Source organism: Chiloscyllium punctatum, chromosome 40 (genome assembly GCF_047496795.1).
Source record: "Chiloscyllium punctatum isolate Juve2018m chromosome 40, sChiPun1.3, whole genome shotgun sequence".
NCBI classification, from domain to species: domain Eukaryota; kingdom Metazoa; phylum Chordata; class Chondrichthyes; order Orectolobiformes; family Hemiscylliidae; genus Chiloscyllium; species Chiloscyllium punctatum.
Genome location: NC_092778.1, coordinates 55,085,962 through 55,107,812, shown reverse-complemented (window position 1 = coordinate 55,107,812; position 21,851 = coordinate 55,085,962). Strand labels below are relative to the sequence as shown.

Sequence of the window (21,851 nt, the reverse complement as noted above, 5' to 3'; positions counted from 1 at the left end):
CCACTGTTTTCATTTTCCTCTTTTTTAAAGTTTTTTTTCATCTATTTATAGAACTCTTTCATCAAGTAAGTTAGTTTTGCTTCTATTAAATGAAGGGGTGAAATCATTGCAACATTCAGTAGATGGCATCACTGTTTAATATTGTGTGTTGATGTGCAGACTGTAGGAGATCGCCTTTTGCCGTACAGTTTATGTTACATATAATTCAGGATGAGCCGTCATTGTTGATGTTGTGAGGTGTGACACACAGAACGTGGCCTTGGAATTCTGAGAGGATTCCTGGAGTTTCCTTCCTTAACACTGATGAGGGATTGATGAATACAGCTCCCCAACCTCTCCAGATCCTTTAGAAATAGTACAACTGCTGATTCTCTGTGGTCTTTGCCCATACTTCCCACAAAAGCAGTCGTACATCTGCAATTAGAGGGCAGCAACAATGGCATCATGATAGAGTCCAATAACATTCCAGATCCAGAGACCCAGCCCAAGCTAGTGTTCTGGGATAATTCAAATCTCACCACAGCAGCTAGTGGAATTGAAATCAATTTCTAATTGGAGTTGAAAATTAAGTTCAGTAATGGCTGCTGTGAAGCTATGACAGATTGTTGTGAAAACCCATCTGGTTCACTGATGTCTGTGAGGGAAGGCAATTTCTCATCCTTACCTCGCCTACATGTGACTCCAGACCCATGGCAACGTGGTGGACTCTTAACTGCCCTCTAAAATGGTCACTCAAAGGGAATGAGGGATGAGCAACAAATCTTAGCTTTGCTGGTGATGCCCACACCTCATGAAAGAATAAAGATTATAAAAATGTGTTTCTTCTAAGTCAAAGCACCCAAATCACCCAGTTTCTTTCTAATACAGGTGATACTCTGTGACACTTTCTTACATGTCATTTAGGTACTATTGCAGTCAAAACTGCATAATTAACCACGAGGTAAAAATTATCCTGTCACTTATACCTGGGTTATCAGTTGGGATTGGATTCCAGCGCCATTCTCTGAACTAATAATTCACTTGCTAACCTGTCACTTCATTTTTTTTCCATTCATGGGATGAGGGCATTGTTGGCTAGGCCAGCATTTATTGCCCATCCCTAATTGCCCAGAGGGCAGTTCAGAGTCAACCACATTGCGTAGGCCAGATCAGGTAAAGATGGCAGATTCCTTTCCTAAAGGACAATAGTGAACCAGATGGGTTTTTCCAAATTGATCAGCAATCAATTCATGATCGTCATTAGATTCTTAATTCCAGATTGTTATTGCATTGAAATTCCACCATTGGCCTTGGCGGGATTCGAACCCAGGTCCCTAGAACATTTTCAGGGTCTCTGGAATAACAGGCGAGTGATAATACTAGAAGACTATCACGTCCCCCCCATAAAAATCTGCTTGCTATCAATAGTTAATATATCGGAAGGCTTAAAGCGATGAGCTATAGTGTTTCAAATCAATAAAGAAAGAATGACAAATGTCCTAACAAAATCAAATTGCTGCACAGACATGTGAATGAGGACCAGTCATGGGCCATTCGGCCCCTCGGGTGTGGTCTGCTGTTCAGGGGACGTTGTTCTAATTTTCCACAAACACAAAGAAAGGGGCTGTCACAGCTAGAACTCTTATTCGGAGATAGTGTCCCAGTCACATTGATACTGGAGTAGCACTGGGTTTGAATTCCACCATAGTAGGCAGTGACATTTGAATGCAATAAAATGTGGAATTAAAAATGCTAGACTATTTGTAACTGTGGAAGCCATTGTCTGTTATCATAAGTAGTTCACGAATATCCTGCTGTCCTCACCCAGAATGGCCTACATATGGCTCTAGACCAGCAACAAAGTGGTTGATTTCTGCCCTCTGAAATGGCCTAAAGCCCTGAAGGGTAATTAGGAAAAGGTAATGATGTGTACGGCCCATGTAAGAATAAAAAATGCTGACGGTTCGAGGTTGATATGAATAACCTGTTCGTTTTCAAACTGAGCTTTAATCCTCCCAATTCACTCTCTGTTGTTTATCATTGATTTTCCGAAAACACTTCCATGAAGTCGCTTGCATCAGATACTGTGGATGGATTTTCCTGTCAGGCTGACAGTCTGAGTTTAGCAGGTAGTGAAAATCTCCCCCATTCTCTCCAACTCTTTTCCTCCTCATTAAAGCTGATGGCTCTTACTAGGATTCAGTTTCTTGGACCACAGTGGTCCCCATATACTGTACCTTCTAGGAGAAAGTGAGGATTGCAGATGCTGGAGATCAGAGTCAAAAGTGTGGTGCTGGAAAAGCGCAACAGGTCAGGCAGTGTCCGATGACCTTGTGTGCTTCTCCAGCACCACACTCTCGACTCCCCATATACCTTCGCCACAATTGGATTTGCATGTGGCAAGTAATAAAGAGTTGCTGTTAGCTCTTCCACCCTCAAGCCCCCTCAGAATCTTCTATTTCTCAGTGAGATCATCACCTGTTCTTTTTTTAATTTCAAAGTGTTTACTAGAATGATTCCAGGGATAATAAATTCTAGTCATATAGCCAGTCTGGAGAATCTGGTAGAATTCTCCTTCAGGCTGGAGATTGTTAACCAGAAGCTTGATTAGAAATGCGTAAAATCAAATAATTTGTATCACCTTCCTTGAAACTTTATGACCCTTGCTCACACTCATGTTTTCTTGTTTTTGGAGAAACAATCAACTTTTGTAGTCTTTCCCAATATTCTGCAGTTCAGGGGAATGTCACGGGAGTACTGAGAATGCTGAAAACGCTCAGCGAGTCAGGCAGCATCTCATAGAGTCATAGAGATGTACAGCATGGAAACAGATCCTTCGGTCCAACCCGTCCATGCCGACCAGACATCCCAACCCAATCTCGTCCCACCTGCCAGCACCTGGCCCATATCCCTCCAAACCCTTCCTATTCATATACCCATCCAAATGCCTCTTAAATGTTGCAATTGTAACAGCCTCCACTACATCCTCTGGCAGCTCATTCCATACACGTACCACCCTTTGTGTGAAAAAATTGCCCCTTAGGTTTCTTTTATATCTTTCCCCTCTCACCCTAAACCTATGCCCTCTAGTTCTGGACTCCCCAACCCCAGGGAAAAGACTTTGCCTATTTATCCTATCCATTCCCCTCATAATTTTGTAAACCTCTATAAGGTCACCCCTCAGCCTCCGATGCTCCAGGGAAAACAGCCCTAGCCTATTCAGCCTCTTCCTGTAGCTCAGATCCTCCAACACTGGCAACATCCTTGGAAATCTTTTCTGAACCCTTTCAAGTTTCACAACATCTTTCCGATAGGAGGGAGACCAGAATTGCACACAATATTCCAACAGTGGCCTGACCAATGTCCTGTACAGCTGCAACATGACCTCCCAACTCCTGTACTCAGTACTCTGACCAATAAAGGAAAGCATACCAAACGCTTTCTTCACTATCTTATCTACCTGTGACTCCACTTTCAAGGAGCTATGAACCTGCACCCCAAAGTCTCTTTGTTCAGCAACACTCCCTAGGTCCCTATCATTAAGTGTATAAGTCCTGCTAAGATTTGCTTTCCCAAAATGCAGCACCTTGCATTTATCTGAATTAAACTCCATCTGCCACTTCTCAGCCCATTAGCCCATCTGGTCCAGATCCTGTTGTAATCTGAGGTAATCCTCTTCGCTGTCCATTACACCTCCAATTTTGGTGTCATCTGCAAATTTACTAACTGTACCTCTTATGCTCGCATCCAAATCATTTATGTAAATGACAAAAAGTAGAGGACCTAGCACCGATCCTTGTGGCACTCCACTGGTCACAGGCCTCCAGTCTGAAAAACAACCCTCCACCACCACCCTCTGTCTTCTATCTTTCAGCCAGTTCTGTATCCAAATGGCTAGTTCTCCCTGTACTCCATGAGATCTAACCTTGCTAATCAGTCTTCCATGGGGAACCTTGTTGAACACCTTACTGAAGTCCATATAGATCACATCTACTGCTCTGCCCTCATCAATCTTCTTTGTTACTTCATCAAAAAACTCAATCAAGTTTGTGAGACATGATTTCCCACGCACAAAGCCATGTTGACTATCCCTAATCAGTCCTTGCCTTTCCAAATACATGTACATCCTGTCCCTCAGGATTCCCTCTAACAACTTGCCCACCACCGAGTTCAGGCTCACTGGTCTATAGTTCCTTGGCTTGTCCTTACCACCCTTCTTAAACAGTGGCACCACGTTTGCCAACCTCCAGTCTTCCGGCACTTCACCTGATGATACAAATATCTCAGCAAGAGTATCTGTGGGGAGAGAGAGAGAGAGAATCAGAGTCAAGGGGCTGAATTCTTCCCAAGGGCACCAGGAGCCCATCATCAGGTTAAGTTCTGGCCCCAACCCCCTGTTAATCGTACATCAGAATGGCCCTGATTTATAGACGGCAGCCAACGAACATGTGGTGTTTATGTTCTCCATCCAGTGAGGAAGGCAGGCGATTGCTGTGGAGGGGTTGAGGACATCGCAGCACATTCCAACGCCATGTAGAAGGCTCCACAGCGAGACCACTGGAATCATTGCTGAGGATCAGTCAAATAGAGCAGCAGGAAGGTGCTGTATCCATCATCAACTCCCATGGAGGGCTTGAAAGCTAGGGTAGCATAGTGGTCAGCACTGCTGCCTCACAGCGTCTGGGTTCAATTCCAGCTTCGGATGACTGTCTGTGTGGAGTTTGTATGTTCTCCCCATGTCTGTGTGGGTTTCCTCTTACAGTCCAAAGGTTTGATAGATTGGCCATGGTAAATTGTCTGTAGTGGCCAGTGATGGACAGGTTAGGTGGATTAGGCAGAAGCGGGTACTGTGCTGGAAAAGCACAGCAGGTCAGGCAGCATCCGAGGAGCAGGTTAGGTAGATTAGCCATGGGAAATAACTCTGTAGTGTGCAGGCTAGAAGTGTTAACTATGGTAAATGGTGTGCTGGGTCACAGTGTGATGTTCCTTAAAGGATCAGTGTAGGTTAGCTGCCTGTTTTGTCCCAATGCCCCATGGCTTGTTAGGCCACAAATGAAGTGCTGTGTGTAGTTCAAAGTTTGTGAGAAGATTTGTGGCTCGGGTGCTCGTTGTTGTGGTTCTGTTCGCCAAGCTGGGCATTTGTCTTGCAAACGTTTCGTCCCCTGTCTAGGTGACATCCTCAGTGCTTGGGAGCCTCCTGTGAAACGCCTCTGTGATGTTTCCTCCGGCATTTATAGTGGTTTGTCTCTGCCGTTTCCGGTTGTCAGTTCCAGCTGTCCGCTGCAGTGGCCGGTATATTGGGTCCAGGTCGATGTGGTTATTGATTGAATCTGTGGATGAGTGCCATGCCTCTAGGAATTCCCTGGCTGTTCTCTGTTTGGTTTGTCCTATAATAGTAGTGTTGTCCCAGTCGAACTCATATTGCTTGTCATCTGCGAGTGTGGCTACTAAGGATAGCTGGTCGTGTCGTTTCGTGGCTAGTTGGTGTTCATGGATACGGATCGTTAGCTGTCTTCCTGTTTGTCCTATGTAATGTTTTGTGCAGTCCTTGCTGTGTGTAGTTCTGACTGCCGCAAGTTGAAAGGATGTGACAGAGGGGCTGCAGAGGAGACTCGCCAGTAGTTCCTTGAGTTGGAATGACTCTGTTCTGATAAGATTAGGCTGCGGTTGTTTTTCTAGGTAAAAACAATGACTGCAGATGCTGAAAACCAAATACTGGATTAGTGGTGCTGGAAGAGCACAGCAGTTCAAGCAGCATCCAAAGAGCAGCAAAATTGTTTTCTTACAGGGCTGAGGGGATCTGATTGGGAGAAAGTGAGCACTGCAGATGCTGGAGATCAGAGTCAAAAAATGTGGCGCTGGAAAAGCACAACCGGTCAGGCAGCATCCGAGGAGCAGGAGAATCGACGTTTCGGGCAGGAGCCTTTCATCAGGAATCTGATTGAGGTGTACAAGGTTATGAGACCATGATGGAGGTGCTGGTGTTGGACTGGGGTGGATAAAGTTTAAAAAAAGAACCAGTCTGACTCAAGGTTGGGACACAGACAGACTCTAACCTTTTAATGCAATGTCTGAGCTGAGATGCCATCTTTTTCCTTTATAAAACCTTAAGTTATTTTGAGACTGTGACTTGAAAGGAGTTCTTGGATTTACATATAATCACTTTAACCTGCATCCCCATTCTAAGTGATTAAAGGCTTAACAGCAATCTAGGTTTATTCAATACATTGCATCACTTGTATGACACTTTGATCTTTTACTGTAAATTCTGTGTCCTATGATCCTGTCCCACTAGCTACCTGACGAAGGAGCAGTGCTCTGAATGCTTGTACGTTGGGCTATAAACTTGTGTTGTGTGAATTCTGATTTTAAGGTTATGAGGGGCAGACATAGGGAGAAACATTTTCCCCTTAGTGGAGAGGTATTTAACCAGGGGGCCCAGTTTTAAAGTAAGGAGCAGGAAATTTAGAGGGGATTTAAGGAAAAATGGTTTTGAGCCAGAGGAACTCTGTGTGAAAGGATGCTAGAGGAAGGAATCCTGAAGTTGTATGAGGACTATTTAGGTGAGCATTTGAAACTTCATAGCAGAGAAGACTCTGAGCTAAGGGCTGGTAAATGGGATTTGAGTAGGTGCTAGGTAAAAACAATGACTGCAGATTCTGGAATAGAGGTGCTGGAGAAGCACAGCAGTTCAGGCAGCATCCGAGGAGCAGGAAAATCGACGTCTCGGGCAAAAGCCCTTTATCAGGAATACAGTCAGAGTGCCTGAAGGGTGGAGAGATAAATGAGAGGAGGGTGGGATGAAGGGTCTCTTTCCTTGCTGTGGTGACTTTCTATGACTGTTGTTGCCCTTTTATTGTAGACAAGCAAGACAATGTTGTATTTTGTAGTAGGCACCAGGATTATCACAATTCTGTTGCAACACAGTCACTTGTACCATGTGTAAAGGCAATCACATTGTAACCGTTTATACATTTTTGCCAAGCATTCAATACAAACAGCTTCATTTTACAGGCCATTTATCTAGCAATGGAGATTGGGATTTAAGCTTTAAAGTGGATTTATTAGCGGAAAGGGGTTTATTGAGAATGTCATTTCATCCTCCTGTAGAGTTTTTTTTTGAGTGAATCGCACCAATTGCACTGAAACAATCTTGTTCTGAAAAGCGTTGTGACCTCGTAATAGGAAACATATTCGAGCACATTCTATACTTCAGTGGTCAAAAGATTTCACAGATAAGGCAAACTTCTCTCATTTTAGCCCTAGCTTCTTTTTAAAGAAAGCTATTTTTCCCCCTCTTTTTAAGTCAAACTGGGTTTAAGGCACAGCTAACTTAGCTCCAGCTTCTCCCTCGCCAGTTTTCACTCCTTGAGTAGTTGTCATTTTTTTGTGTGTGTGTGGATACTGCTCCTTCCAGCATTCATCATTAACAGGAAATGTTCGACGTTATATTAAAACAAGATGTGCAGTTTGAATGGTTTTTCTTTTCCCCTGGCGGTATTTATGTCCAGTCAGACTTCTTTTCTGTCTCTCTGTATCCTTACCTCTTCCACAGAGAGTGTGTGTTCATGTAATCAGAATCTCCACAGCTTCAGTCATTCTCAGACCTAATGCGGTGGGGGGCGGGGGGGATTGGAGCAGAGATTTAGTGAAAACAGACCCTGCATTTGCATATGAAGAAAGATGTGGAGGCATCCAATCGCTTCTTAAAGACTCTCCACGGAAAGATGGAAAGAGGAACACACAAAAAAAAGTAAAAGCAAGCTTTTTTTGTTTTACTTTTATTCAGAGCTTGCGAGTTCATGCCAGTTCCCTGTGGAGATCCCTTGATTGAGCTAGAGTGGGGAAAGCTATAATTCTAAAACCACTTTCATTTCCTATGCAGAGGTTTGAGGGTTTTCTTTTGTTAAAAAAAAACAAATGGCCAGATTTTTCAACTCGCTGATCTCAACACTAATTTACCGTTCGCGCAGAATCAATTTCCAGGACTCGACCATATGCTGCTCTCCTCTTGTGAATAGGAGCCTGTCATTTAATGAGATTTTGACATAGGGTTACATGCTATTGTTGAAGTCCCCACATGCTCTCCCACTTCCTCTGGAGTGCAAATAGTGCAGTAACTCAGTGCTTCCTGTTGCAGCTTTCCTGTGTTTGCACTCTGCCTGCTCAGACACTGCGGTTCACTCCTGAAAGCTAATAGTGGCAAAAAAAAATAAACTTTTGCACCTCCTGTAAAATCTACAGGAGGGAAGAACCAGATCTCAGAGAAGGTAAGTTCTGTCCATTCTTGGTTGCTTAAAGAGATGATTGAAGATTGTAGCTGTCTGTGCTGGTAGTTAACTGATCTATGGCACATGTTACTATTTAGGAGAGCTAGGGCAGCAGTGCAGAGAGTGGATGCGCTGTTTTACCTGGTATTATTGTGGCTGGGCAAAACTTGTTTGCACAGATAGATATTTCGGATTGTACCCTGCAGATGATGGCAGATGGTGTTGCTCTGGTTTCCCTCCTGTTTAATATTAAGGGATGCTCACAGGAGTATATTAGGAATATTTAAGACTAGCATTCCATTGTTTAGTTTCTGTACAGTGCTGGAACAATCAAGCCTTAACTTGGCTGGAACTAAAGTGCTAGGGAAAGGAAATATTATTAATGCCTTGCTTTCTGATGCTCTTAACAGAGAAAATAAAATTTTAACAGAGGAGATGGGGGGGAGGAAACAGTAGATGTATTACTGAGTAGTTTATCCTAAATTTGTTCATCAGAAAATATTGGTAGCTTTCCAAGAACATGTTGCATTCAGTGCAGGAATAATTGAAATAACTGTTGGTAACCAGACCTAGCTATTATCGCCAATGTAACTGCACTCTTTCAGATTACCAGTGGTTCAAGGCTAAAATATTGATATTAACTACTTCTAGTGACTTATCAGAATAGATTACAGTGCATTATCAATGTCACCTTGATATTAATGTACATTTTGATTATGTGGTTATCAATTATGCAGTCAGTAGTTACACATTTTATAACAATGTACCATGTTAAAGAACATTATTTTTACATGCAGGAGTGATAGGATTTGGTAGATGCTGAACATTTAAATGACATAGAAAATGTAAGGAACTGAGAGGGAGAGAACACCACCTTGGGCTCCAATTCAGTCCAGGCTGAGGTGAACTTATCTCCCCTGCGCTCGCTCACTGCAAGGCCAGTAAATGAGAACAACATGGGAAAATCTCATTGAAATTCCTGGAGAGTATAAATCTGGAGAACGACCAGTTGTAATGTGGCATTAAATTGGCAGCCCGAGTCTAGTTAAAGGGTAAATTGGATGGGGAAGTGGCCCGTGTGTGTAAGAAGGGTGGTCGCTGAGGAATTTCTGAGCCAAAGCAAGACAGCCTTCTTCTGGATCCAAGGAGCGATGTATCCAACTCGGGAAATTTTGAGGATTTGATGCCTAAAGGGTTCTAAGACAGGGGAAAACTCATTCAACAGCCCTGACCTGGTCCATACAATGTTCCTTGCTTGCCTGAGTATAAACCGAATGGCATTGATACTGGTGCCAGCAACTTCGAATGTTCGCTCATTTGGGAACTTGCATTGGGAAGGTTCTGAACACAGTGTGTCCTCATCCCTTCCTTTTCACCCCCGTCCCATCCTGATCACCCTCTCCACAATCTCAGCACGAGAAATTTAAAACATCACTCTCAGCAAATGTAGCCAAACTGAACTCCCTCAATGAGCTGAATGTTGCCTCTTTTTCCTTTATCGAAGAGTGAATTGTGCAAGTTTTTTTGGAGGGACTCACACCGCAAGGTCTAGCAAGATTTCCCACTGCATCTTACCATGTGCACCTCATTAACTATCAACTCTGCCCCTATGATATCGCTTATATGTTTGACTCTATTCCTATTTGACTATGAGTGGTCCCAGAACAAATCACCACTGTGGATATTCACAGAAAGACCAGTATCCTTTGCACTTGCACCATCTTTCAGGATTTGGAGATGCTGATGTTGGACTGGGGTGTACAAAGTTAAAAATCACACAATGGCAGGTTATAGTCCAACAGGTTTAACTGGAAGCACTAGCTTTCGGACTGACGCTCCTTCATCAGGTGGTTGTGCTCCTTCATCAAGCGCTCCGAAAGCTAGTGCTTCCAAATAAACCTGTTGGACTATAACCTGGTGTTGTGTGATTTTTAACTTTGTCCACCCCAGTCCAATACCAGCACCTCCAAGTTTTAGAGTTATAGAGTCAGAGTGATGGAAACTGACCCTTTGGCTGAACGTGTCCTTGCTGACCAGATATCCTAAATTAATCAAGTTCCCTTTGCCCATATCCCTCTAAACCATTCCTATTCATATACCCTTGCAGATGACTTTTAAATATTGGAATTGTATCAGCCTCCACCACTTCCTCTTGGAGCTCATTCCATATACACATCACCCTCAGTGTGAAGGCAGATCATACCATGTATAAGATCATATGATCTGATGAAGAGCCATCTAGAACCAAATGGTAGTTTGCTTTATCTCCATGGATGCTGTCTGACCAGCTGTAAGCTCCAACTACGTTTGGTTTCAGGACAGATTCCAGCATCTGCAGTAATTTGCTCTTAAGATCTTCTGGCACTCTTTCGAAGGAGAGCTATGGCATCGACCCCAGTGCCCAGGCCAATCAACATCTAAAATCATAAATTATATGGTCATTGTCATGGTGTTGCTTGTAGGAGTTCACTGTGTCCAACTTGATTGTGTTTTCTACTGTTCTATTACAGCGGAGTACAGCTTCCTTCCTTGACTGGAAAGCACTTTGAGAAGTCCCAACAGTAGTGAAAAGCACTGAATAAATGCAATTCTTTTTGGCATATCTCAGTGGCGATATTTACATAAACCTGTAACTGTCTGGAATACTTGCAAAATCAACACTGGGTTAGGCTACTCATAAACCCAGACTTCAGTAAAAGCTAATAACCTTCTAATAATTTAGGCATTAGTCACACTGATTGTCACCTTTCAGTCTTTCAATGGCAATTGCAACTGTCTGTCTTTAATCACAGAAGCATTCAGACAAACCTAACAATGTGATGAGAACTGTTCACACATTGTTTGCAATCGCCTGACAATGATACCTCAAAGCTTGTTATATTTGAAAAGTGGAATTTTCTTCTGGGCATTGAGTCTCCACAGGTAATTACTATACAATTATCAGCTTGCTCTGATCACATTTCCTGGGACTGAGAGGCTCAAACAGTCATTCAATGGAGACTTCATGAGAGCTTTAACTATTGTAATGTTATCTTGTACTTTTGAGTTGTGTTAAAGCACTGATTGATTGAGCATTTAAGTTTGTGATGCGCTGCTGTTCTGAACATTTTATTTCTCTGTTCTCTCATTTATTTCTATCAACTGTAATGCTAGACTTTTTATTTCTTTATTTTTCTATTTTTTAGAGTGTAAGCTCTTAGGAAAAGCTGTACCTAGGTTCCTTGTACTTAAGATGGCTTCATAAGGGGTGACTTGTAAATTTTTCACTATATTTGTTTGAGTAGATGTGACAATAAAGCTAATTCAGTTCAGTTCAATAGTCATGAAAAAGTAGGTTGTATTTCAGTTTCTATTTGATTTTTGCTTAAATAAGCTAGTAGTGAAATTGATCTCCACCAGGAGAGTGAAAGAGGCTGAATTGACTACCTGTTTGACACCACCCCAGTCTAATTTTCATTGATTTGGAAAAATATCACTAATTTTTTTATTTCAAACCAAGTGCCGACAACAGTGAGAGCAGATATGGTCTTTCAAAACAGTGGAGAGTAAATTGGACATTTTGAATAATCAGTTGCTAACCTGTTATGAGCTTATTTCTGACTCGATTAATTTCAGCCTGTTCTGTTTGATTTTCAAAATATTGGTGAGGTTTCGCAAATTCTACGCAAATCTCATCTATCATAAAATGAGGGAGCTTCATGGATCAAGGGGGGATTAAGTTGAAAGCTTTCACATCGTTTTTTGTTGAGTTTCGGAGTTGAATCTTTTAAGTGTTCATAGATCTATTGATGCAGAGAGAATTTTTTTTATAATAGGAGCTGGTCTTGTGAATTAATCTGTATATTTCAAAATATAATGGCATTCTGGAATTCAGACTAGTTATAACTAGCTGCACCTGAAATTGTCAATTATTCGCCTGTTATGTTCTCTCAATGTAATACCCAAGGCAGCAATTAAACTGCACAGATGCTGGTATCTAATGTGCATTAAACAGATCAGAGTTATACTATCAGTTGTGTATCTCTAGTTGGCATTAAAGCCAGCCACGTTATATGTAGCTGTTTCAAGGATAGCACCATGGGAGTGAAAGAAGCCATCCATGAAAAGTTATAAGAGTACACAGGCACTCTTAAAATGCAGCACCACAGCAGGCTAAAGTAAATCAGCAGCTGACAAACTCCAGAATGCTGTGTTTTTGGATTTTAGATAACGCCTAAGAGCTGAATTATATTGACATTGCAGTGGTATCCAAACCTTCTTTCCTTTGACATGGGATTGTTATCTGAAATGCACCCTGACGTTTTTTGAGCGGTTTTGCCATTATTATGCTGTTATTCATATGAAAACAAAACCTGCTACAATGATGGTGCAACATTGGTGAATTTCATATAGCTGAGGCTATTAGTAGTACAAACCCAGATTATTAATTATAATTTTAAAATGTCGGCAGCATTTGTTTGTTTCAAGATGTCAGCCATGGGGCCTGGTGAGGAAAGCTGTCTGAGTCAGAGGATTGTCAGCTCATGTTCCCGCTGTAGCGACACTGTTAGAGAACCTCGGCTCTCACTGTCAGAGGTACAATTTTTCAGATGAAGTGATAAACCAAGACTCTCTCGGGTAAAGGTAACATCGCCATAGTCTCAGAGGACCATAGGCCTGCTCTGCCTCACCAGAGAGAGGCGACTGGTGGTGAGTTTAGGGGTTAGCTGGATGAAGATGAGAAGGTGGGTCTTTCAGCTGCCAGTGCAGCTATTGAATCCATGCTGTTGGCGTCACTCTGCATAGCAAACCAGCTCACCAGCTAACTGAGCTAGCCAATCATTATCACAGAAATCCTGTCTTCTCAGCCTCACCCCTCGCCTGAGGTTTGATTAGATTAGATTACTTACAGTGTGGAAACAGGCCCTTCGGCCCAACAAATCCACACCGACCCGCCGAAGCGCAACCCACACCATACCCCTACATTTACCCCTTCACCTAACACTACGGGCAATTTAGTATGGCCAATTCACCTGACCTGCACATCTTTGGACTGTGGGAGGAAACCGGAGCACCCGGAGGAAACCCACGCAGTCACGGGGAGAATGTGCAAACTCCACACAGAGAGTCACCTGAGGCGGGAATTGAACCCGGGTGTGGTGGCCCTCGGATAAAACCAGCACCAGGCATCTCTCTCTGTCTAACAAGAGAGCAACCCTATGGTACTCTGGGACGGTGGTGAGTTTACCTCTTTCAGGTAGCATGCAAGAACCCACATTGAAAAAGAGCAAACAGATTATTTCCCAATCTCCTGGGAAATGCTTTTCCGTCAATGAACACCTGTAGTCATTTATTGCATAGTTCTTTAGAGGGTGTTTGCTGTGCATATATTGTTTTCTGCATTCCATGGTGCTACTGCAAAAACTATGGACCCTAAAAATGTTACGGCATTCGGGCTGGACACTTGTACTGCAGAACTTGCTACAGCCCTAACCAAGCCATTCCAGTACAGCTCCAACACTGACAACTCCAACCCAACAACAGGGAAAATTGCTCAATTGCACAAAAATACAAGACAAACGCAAGCAGCCAATTATCACGTCATCCATCTGCTCTCAATCATCAGTAAATTAATAGAACACATCATTAACCTTAATTTAACAACAAGTTGCTCACTCACACTCAGTTTGGCATTTTATTCATTCATTCACGAGACATAAACGTTACTGGCCTAACCAACATTTATTACTCATCCCTAACTGCCCAGAATGGGGCTCATTGCTCTGGGTCTGGAGTCACCTGTAGGCCAGACCAGGTAAGGATGTTAGTTTTCTTCCCTAAAGGACATTAGTGAACCAGATGGGTTTTTTTGACAATGTCATCATTAGACTGTTATTCCAGATTTTTTTATTAGATTCAAATTCTGCCATGGCAGGATTTGAACCTGGACCCAAGAACATAGCCTGGGTCTCTGGATTAACAGTTCAGCCATAATACCACTAGGCCATTGCCTCTCCCCAAGACTATGGAGCTCCTTACCTTGTGACAGTTCAAATAAAAACATATTGCAAAGGTTGAACTCCAGCAGGAAGGGGAGAATGACTTATTTGACATCACAAGCACATTGGGGGGAATAGGGGGAGACATTCTAGAGTCATACTTGATACATAGGAAGATGGTTGCGGTTATTAGGGGTCAGTCATCTCAGCCTAGGACATCTCTGTAGGAGTTCCTCAGCATAGTGTCCTCGGCCTAATCATCTTCAGCTGTTTCATCAATCACCTTCCCTCCATAATAAAGTCAGAAGTTGGGGATGTTTCCCATGATTGCAAAACGCTGAGCAACATTTACAACTCCTCAGATACTGAAGCAGTTTTGAAGTGCAACAAGACCTGGGCAATATCCAACCTTGGGCTTACAAGTGGCAAGTAACTTTCATGTCATACAAGTGCCCCAAGCAAAATCTATCTCTAATAAGGAAGAGTCTATCCATATGATCATCCTCTGACATTCAGTACCATGACAATCACTGAATTCTCCACTATCAGCATCCTGGGGTTACTAGGCAAAAGTGAGGACTGCAGTTGCTGGAGATCAGAGTCTAGATTAGAGTGGTGATGGAAAAGCACAGCAGCTCAGGCAGTATCCGAGAAGCAGGAAAATCGGTGTTTCGGGCAAAAGCCCTTCATCAGGAATGGCATGAATGAATGAATAGTATGCCGGTGTCCTGAGACATAGATATTCTCCGGACCCTGGAATCTATTTCACTGCCACTGGTTTTAAAGGAATCACATTTTTATCCTCCGGCATAGACGGGGTTCAAACCTGTAATCTTTGGTCTATGAGACTGACACCTTACCACTTGGCCACCGCGCCTGTCTGCAGTTACTATCTACCGAAGCCTCAACTAGACTAGCCATAGGAACCTTGATTATCCAGCATTCAATTATCTGAATTTCGGATTATTCAGACTAGATCACAAGGTCTTGCTTGGCTAAACTGTGTTATTCAGCATTCGATTATCTGAACAAAATGCACCCTGCCAATGTCGTTTGGATAATCGAAGTTCCTCTGTAAATACTGCGGCTACAAGAGCAACACAGAGGCAAGGAATCCAGAAGGATTCCTTGACTTCCAAGAGTCTGTCCACCATCTACAAAGATATAAGTCAGGAGTGTGATGGAATATTGTCTGTTTTCCTGGATGAGTGCAGCTCCAAAAACACTGAAGAGGCTTGACATGATCCAAGGCAAAGCAGCCCCACTTGATTGTCAGCACATCCTCATTTACTTTCTCCACCAGGATAGCAGCGGTGTGTAATAACTACAAGATGCACTGCAGAAATTCACCAAGGCTGCTCAGACAGCAACTTCCAAACTTATGGCCAGGAGCATCTAGAAGGATAACGATAGCCAATTCATAGGAACATCACTACCTGCAGGATGCCAATGTTGTGGGTGTACCTACATTAAATGGCCTACAATGGTTTAAAAAGACAATGCTTGAATCACTACAGTGGGGAAGCAGGCCACTCAGCCCATCAAGTTCAGACTGACCCTCTGAAGAGCATCCCAACAAAACTCATCCCTGCAACCCTGCACTTCCCATGGCTAATCCATGTAGACACCATGGGTAATTTAGCATGGCCAATTCACCTAATCTGCACATCTTCAGACTTTGGGAAGAAACCCACGCTGACACACAGGGAATATGCAAACGCCACACCCACAGCTATCCAAGACAGGAATTGAACCGTGGTCCCTGGTGCCATGTGGTAGGCTACTGTACCACCTTGTCACCATCCCCTTCTCAAGGTTGCCACAGATGGATAATAAATGCTGGCCTCGTCTGCAAAGCCCATATTCTACGAATGAATTTGAGACAAAAACTTGCAAAAATTTCAATTTGTATAAAACATTTTGGAATGACTTGAAGTAGTTGCACAATGTGAGCCTTTCTTTCTTTCCCAGAACCCCTTGCAACAATCTGTCAAACAGCAGTGGTGTATTTTGAAGGGGCTTTTTATTGCTAGCCATTATATTTTTGAGTTTTAGTGCATTACTTTAAATCATAGAAAAACAGAAATTCATAGTATACAAATCAAAAAAAACCCAACAGTTTTTATAAAAAATGTGTGAATTCAGTTCAGCATTAAAATATGCTTTCGGCTTTCCTTTGCTATAGCTTGGGTAAGTTTGAGGTAAAAAGGTGTGATGTCTGGGTTGCATTTGTGAGGGAGGGTAGTGTTTTAATTTTAGGTCTTTTCCACACTTGTTTATTTGAACTTTAATTTTGATTCCTTTCAGTGGTGAATTCTAACTTCCTGTCATCTTGCGGCTGTCTTCATTAGTACTGGAAGCAGTCAATGTGTTGCCTTGCAGTACAACTGGAATATTTATGAAGGGTACTGTTAACGGGATTATAAATCCAAAGTGGAGTCAAATAACAGGTCAACCAAGGTGTAATTGTTAAAAATCACATTACACCAGTTTATAGTTCAACAGGTTTATTTGGAAATACAAGCTTTCGGAGCGCTGCTCCTTCATCAGTTAGCTAATGGAGTAGGATCCTGTTGGATTATAAACTGATATCATGTGATTTTTAATCTTGTCTGCCCCAGTCCAACACCAACACCTCCATATCAATTGAATATTGAAATAGGCTGACAGGCTGAATTACTTCCTACTTTTCCAAGTACAACTTTGATTCTGTTTAAGCCAATGAAGACTATCCTTTGCTTTTGTGAGGTTAATCTCTCATCTTCAAAGCAGTAGGACATCATATTAGAGTAGATTTTAGTTTTATTTGGTATTGTATAGTATTTCCACTTCAGAAGGGGGATATTTAGCCCTGAGGTCCATAAACTGTGGTTATTTTTAATATATTGTTTAAATGAGTTGACTATATGCACGAGTTGTCTCTTGTCATTCTTCAGTTAATCCAGTTAATGTATCCTTCTATTCTTTCATCTCCTTAAATATATCTACATAGGGTGGCATGGTGGCTTTGTGGTTAGCACTGCTGCCTCACTGCACCAGCGTCCCAGCTTCGATTCCAGCCTTGGGCGACTGGCTGTGTGGAGTTTGCATGTTCCCCCTGTGTGGGTATGGTGAATTGGCCAGGCTAAATTGTTCATTGTGTTGGGTGCATTAGTCAGAGGGAAATGGGTCTGGGTGGGTTACCCTTTGGAGGGTAGGTGTGGACTGGTTGGGCCAAAGGGCCTGTTTCTGTACTATAGGGATATTTCGTTGAGTCTCAGCTGATATGTGTGGTAGCCAATTTCTACATTATTTTTTTTCTTATTAATAACTACTTTATATTTATGGTCCCTGGCTTTCCGCCATAACTGGAAATATTTGAACTAGTAAAAATAATACACTGATGAGCATGTGACTATACGAGAGCAAATTTGTGTGCATGCAGTATGTGCAGCAAAGCTTGTACTTTTCAGCTTTTGAGAATGAATCTCTTTCGTTCTGTTAGTATTATCTCTTAAGAACTACCAAATCCACCCTGTAATTCTGTGAAAATTCTGGCTGGTGGAAATTTGGCCGCAATGCATTCTGTTGTCATTTCAATTCAGTGAAGAGTTCACTCACTTAAATGCTCTTTGACCATTTGCCAAGACTTGTTGGAGTTAAATAACTTCGTGCTGAAATTCACAAATGACCAGCTTCCATTCATATAACTGAACCAGCCGAGGTGTGTTTGTGCGTGTGCATGAAAGTGATTCAGAAAAAATACTGAGGGTACATAGAAACGCCACCTCCCAAGTTCCCGACTGTTCTAACTTAGAAATGTATTACCTTTCTTTTCTTACTCAATCAAAATCCTGGAACTTCCAACTGTGTGTGTGTGTGTGTGTGTACACGCACACGCATGTGTCTGTGTGGGTGAAGTGTGTCTATATGTCTGCACGTGAAGGGCTGGAGAGCTGAAGGAAGACAGCTCACCACTGCTTTCACCAGAACATTTGGTTATAGTCAATAAATGCTGGCCTAGTCAGTGATCATCATCATTTGTTGACAAAGAAAAGGTGATTTATAGAAGGATTTGAAGGCAAAAATGAACATTTTTATTATGTTACTTGTTACTGCGGCTGCCTGAAGATGTGCTGTGGTGATAAGCCATGCTCCTGTTATCTTGCACCATCCTCTCGCATCCACTGTAGCCTGCCTGTGACGTCAGTCACCCAGCTACTCTTCTGATGAGACCCCCATTCTGCCCTGTCTGCTTAACCCTCTAGAAAAGCTCTCTGTAACTTTCCAGTTCTGATCAAACGGCTAAAATAGTGACTTTCCTTTTCTGGATGCCACTTTTTTTTTAAGAGCTCATTTTGCTCCTGCAGTTTCAAGCCTTATAGTCTGTGCATGGCATTTTGAGCAGTTTTATGGGCAAGTTAAATTAGGATTGTTGTGAAATTTTGATTTTATTCAGCTGACATATTTCTGTTTACAAAGAGGAGATGATGAAAAAGGCACGTATGAGAATTGTTTTGATTGAGTTAGTTGGTTCAGTTTCTGTATTTGTGGTATGGCAGAGATTGATTAATGGTTCCCTTTATTTTAAGCAATCTTTTGATTCAGGAAGTTTGAAGCATTAACCAAGCAAGCTTATAGTATAGCAGCAAATTACTACAGATGGTGGAATCTCTACTGAAAACAAAAAAAAAGCTGGAAATCACAGCAGGTCAGGCAACATCCTGGAGAGACAACAAGCTAACGTTTCGAGTCATCTAGACATTTAAACTTTTTTTTGTTTTCAGAATCTGACAGTATAACTTTTTATATAGTGTGGATATATTTGACTATTTCTGACAGAGGAACTGCTGTATCGTAGAGCTGATTGTACTGATAAAGAACAGGTATAATCTGAGCATGCGAGCGGAAGACAAAAGAGGTTTGGTGTATCCTGCTGAATTGAAACCACAGTTCGTTCTGCTTTTTAATTTGTCTCAATTATTTTGCTCACTTACTTAGAAGCAGAGACAAAGTTGTTGGAACTGTCACCCAAGTTAAAAATACATTCTGTGAACTCACGAACCACAAAATTAACATCAGCAATTAAAGGTTTGTTTATAAATCTGGCCCAAACCTATTTCTGCTTTGGGCAAAACAGCGGTTAGGCTGGTTTTATGAGGAATTATGTTGTAAAAAGGAAGTGGTGTGCTGTGAGCTGCAGGGTTTTGACTTGCCATCAGCCTCACTGCTCCGACCTTGCGGGGAATTCTGCTTGGAATTGGTTCCGATCCGTTTTAATTTCCGCACGTAACATTCAGGAGTGGAGCCGTAACTATTGGCAAGCTCTGGACAGCCGGCAGTAATTTCCTCAGCCAGAGTATTTACTCTCTGCAGCAGTGGGAAGGGCTGACAGCACAGCTGGACTGCGCTGGGCAGGAAGCTAAGGGTTGAAAATGGACCTGACCCATGTGTCGCACAGTCCCGGATCTGCCAAAGAATCTGACGTGAAGTGCTAAAGGCAGGATGTTAACATGGTTGATCCACCAATCTAGGAAAATGTTACTGTTTTATTTGGCTGTAGCTTTGATGTTTCTGTCACCAAAGCACAGGCTGTTACTTCCTAGGAATTGCACTGTTTTGAATACTTAAAGATTAACTTGTTGCTGAATTTAAATCATTCAGATCTGAAAATAAGTTTGTTTGGGGAAGACTATGCATGCGACCAGTCAGAGAAATGTTCAAATACAGGAAGAGAAAATTTATTCTTAGTTTATCTTCTTGTATCATTGTTTGAAAGTGATCCCTCATCGAGACATCAGTGAAGGTTACTTACCCAGTGACCAACTCAATACACCAGCCAGACATTTTATACATTGGTTAGTATAGGAAGTGGGAGCCATGACTTGGAGATGCCAGTGTTGGACGGGGGTGGACAAAGTTGAAAATCACACATTACCAGGTTTTAGATTACCTGCAGTACAGAAACAGGCCATTTGGCCCAACCCTCCAAACCCAGACCCATTCCCTCTTGACTAATGCATCTAACATTTGGCAATTTAGCATGGCCAATTGACCTAACTTGTACATCTTTGGATTGTGGGAGGAAACCCACACAGACACTGGGAGAGTATGCAAACTCTGGACAGTTACTCAAAGTAGGAATTGAACCCCCAGGTCCCTAGTACTGTGAGGCAGCAGTGCTAACCACTGAACTACAATACCGCTGTTGGTTATAGTCCAGTAGGTTTATTTGGAAGCAGTAGATTTCGGATCACTGCTCCTTCATGAGGTGGTTGTGTCAACAAGGAATCGGGACGCCATTTTGCGGTTGTACAGGACATTTGTTAGGCCACTACTGGAATAATGCATGCAATTTTGGTCTCCTTGTTAGGAAAGATGTTGTTAAACTTGGAAGGTGCAGAAAAGATTGACAAAGACATTGCCAGGATTGGAGGGTTTAAGCAATAGGGAGAGACTGAATAGGGTGGGGCTGTTTTCCCTGGAGCGTCAGGGACTGAGGGGTGACCTCATAGAGGTTTATAAAACCATGAGAGACATGGATAGGATGAATAGCCAAGCCCAGGGTAGACTTCACGGAAGGATGTTTTCCAATCTGTGTTAGCTAAGCAAGGAATCAACTTGTTGAGGAAGGAAATAGCCCCACCAGGTTTGATAGCTTTGATGCTTAGTATTTAGTGGGGATTCTTCAGACTCTGGGTGCAAGAACTCTGCAAGATGCACCTTTTATATGTGTAGTTTACACAACTTAATTTCCTTTCAGGAGTGGGAGTAGCTACAAAATGAAGCACTGCTGGTGTTCTGTGCTTGAGGATTCCCTTCCAAAATGCTCCTGCCCTTGCACATCCCTCTCTTAATGGAAAAGAGATGGGCCTTTGGCCAGGTTTTTGGTGACCCCTTCTCCTCCTCTTTTGACTGAGAATCCATTTGTCTTTCTCCGAGGCACTTGGGATGCCTTTGCAAAGTTAAGGGCCCGCTGTGTAAGCAAGCACAAGTGACTGATGCTTTTCCATTTGTGCTCTTGGCACAGAGCTTTACTGTGCTGAGATCCAGTGCTTGTGATTTGGATGTGGAGATTAGTACAGTTTGCAAAATGTTCCATCCATTACAAGAAGTCAATTCCCAACATGCAGTGCCTGGCACAGGAAACCGAGCTCCTGGGCAAAAAGTCAAAACTTTAAATATTAAAGCCTGTTGAGCCAAACCAATTCTATTCTGTATTTACTTTCCTGTTTTGGATATTGTTCATTTTTCTAACGTGGAAAAGAGGAAGCAGAAATTGGGGCAGTGAAATTGAATTCATGGATGACATAAATCAGCAGTAAATTGTCTTTATATTGCCTTTGTGTGTAAATATACTCGTTAAAAATGTAAATATATTTATGATATTTATGGTATGTTATAGCTTTAGAATGCAAATGTAAATAGACAGTGATATTGATTTATCCCGATATTGTTCAGCAGCTATAGTCTTCCAGCTTCTGTAAAGCCAACAGAATATTTTGGAGTAAACATTTCACGTTGTCCAATTGCATCTATTTCACCAGGTTTCTGTTAATTAAAATATTAGGTTCTAGCAACTTGCATGTATCAATAGTTAAAAATATATTAACTTTTTTTTGACAATTTAATGTGCTCTGCCTTA

General features: G+C 42.2%; 1 protein-coding gene across 4 annotated transcripts in view; it reads left to right on the top strand.

The window, feature by feature from the left end:
• Positions 1–21,851, top strand: part of LOC140464628 (neuronal-specific septin-3-like) — a 408,811-nt gene that overhangs the window by 168,521 nt on the left and 218,439 nt on the right. The window contains exon 1 of one of the 4 annotated variants that reach the window (XM_072559954.1): positions 7,628–7,732. The exons of 2 other annotated variants lie outside the window; for them this stretch is intronic. The gene's annotated coding sequence lies outside the window, so the exon portion shown is untranslated. Of the gene's footprint in view, positions 1–7,627; positions 7,733–8,082; positions 8,250–21,851 lie in introns of those variants that run through there. One more of the 4 variants, XM_072559950.1, reaches the window with a different exon arrangement.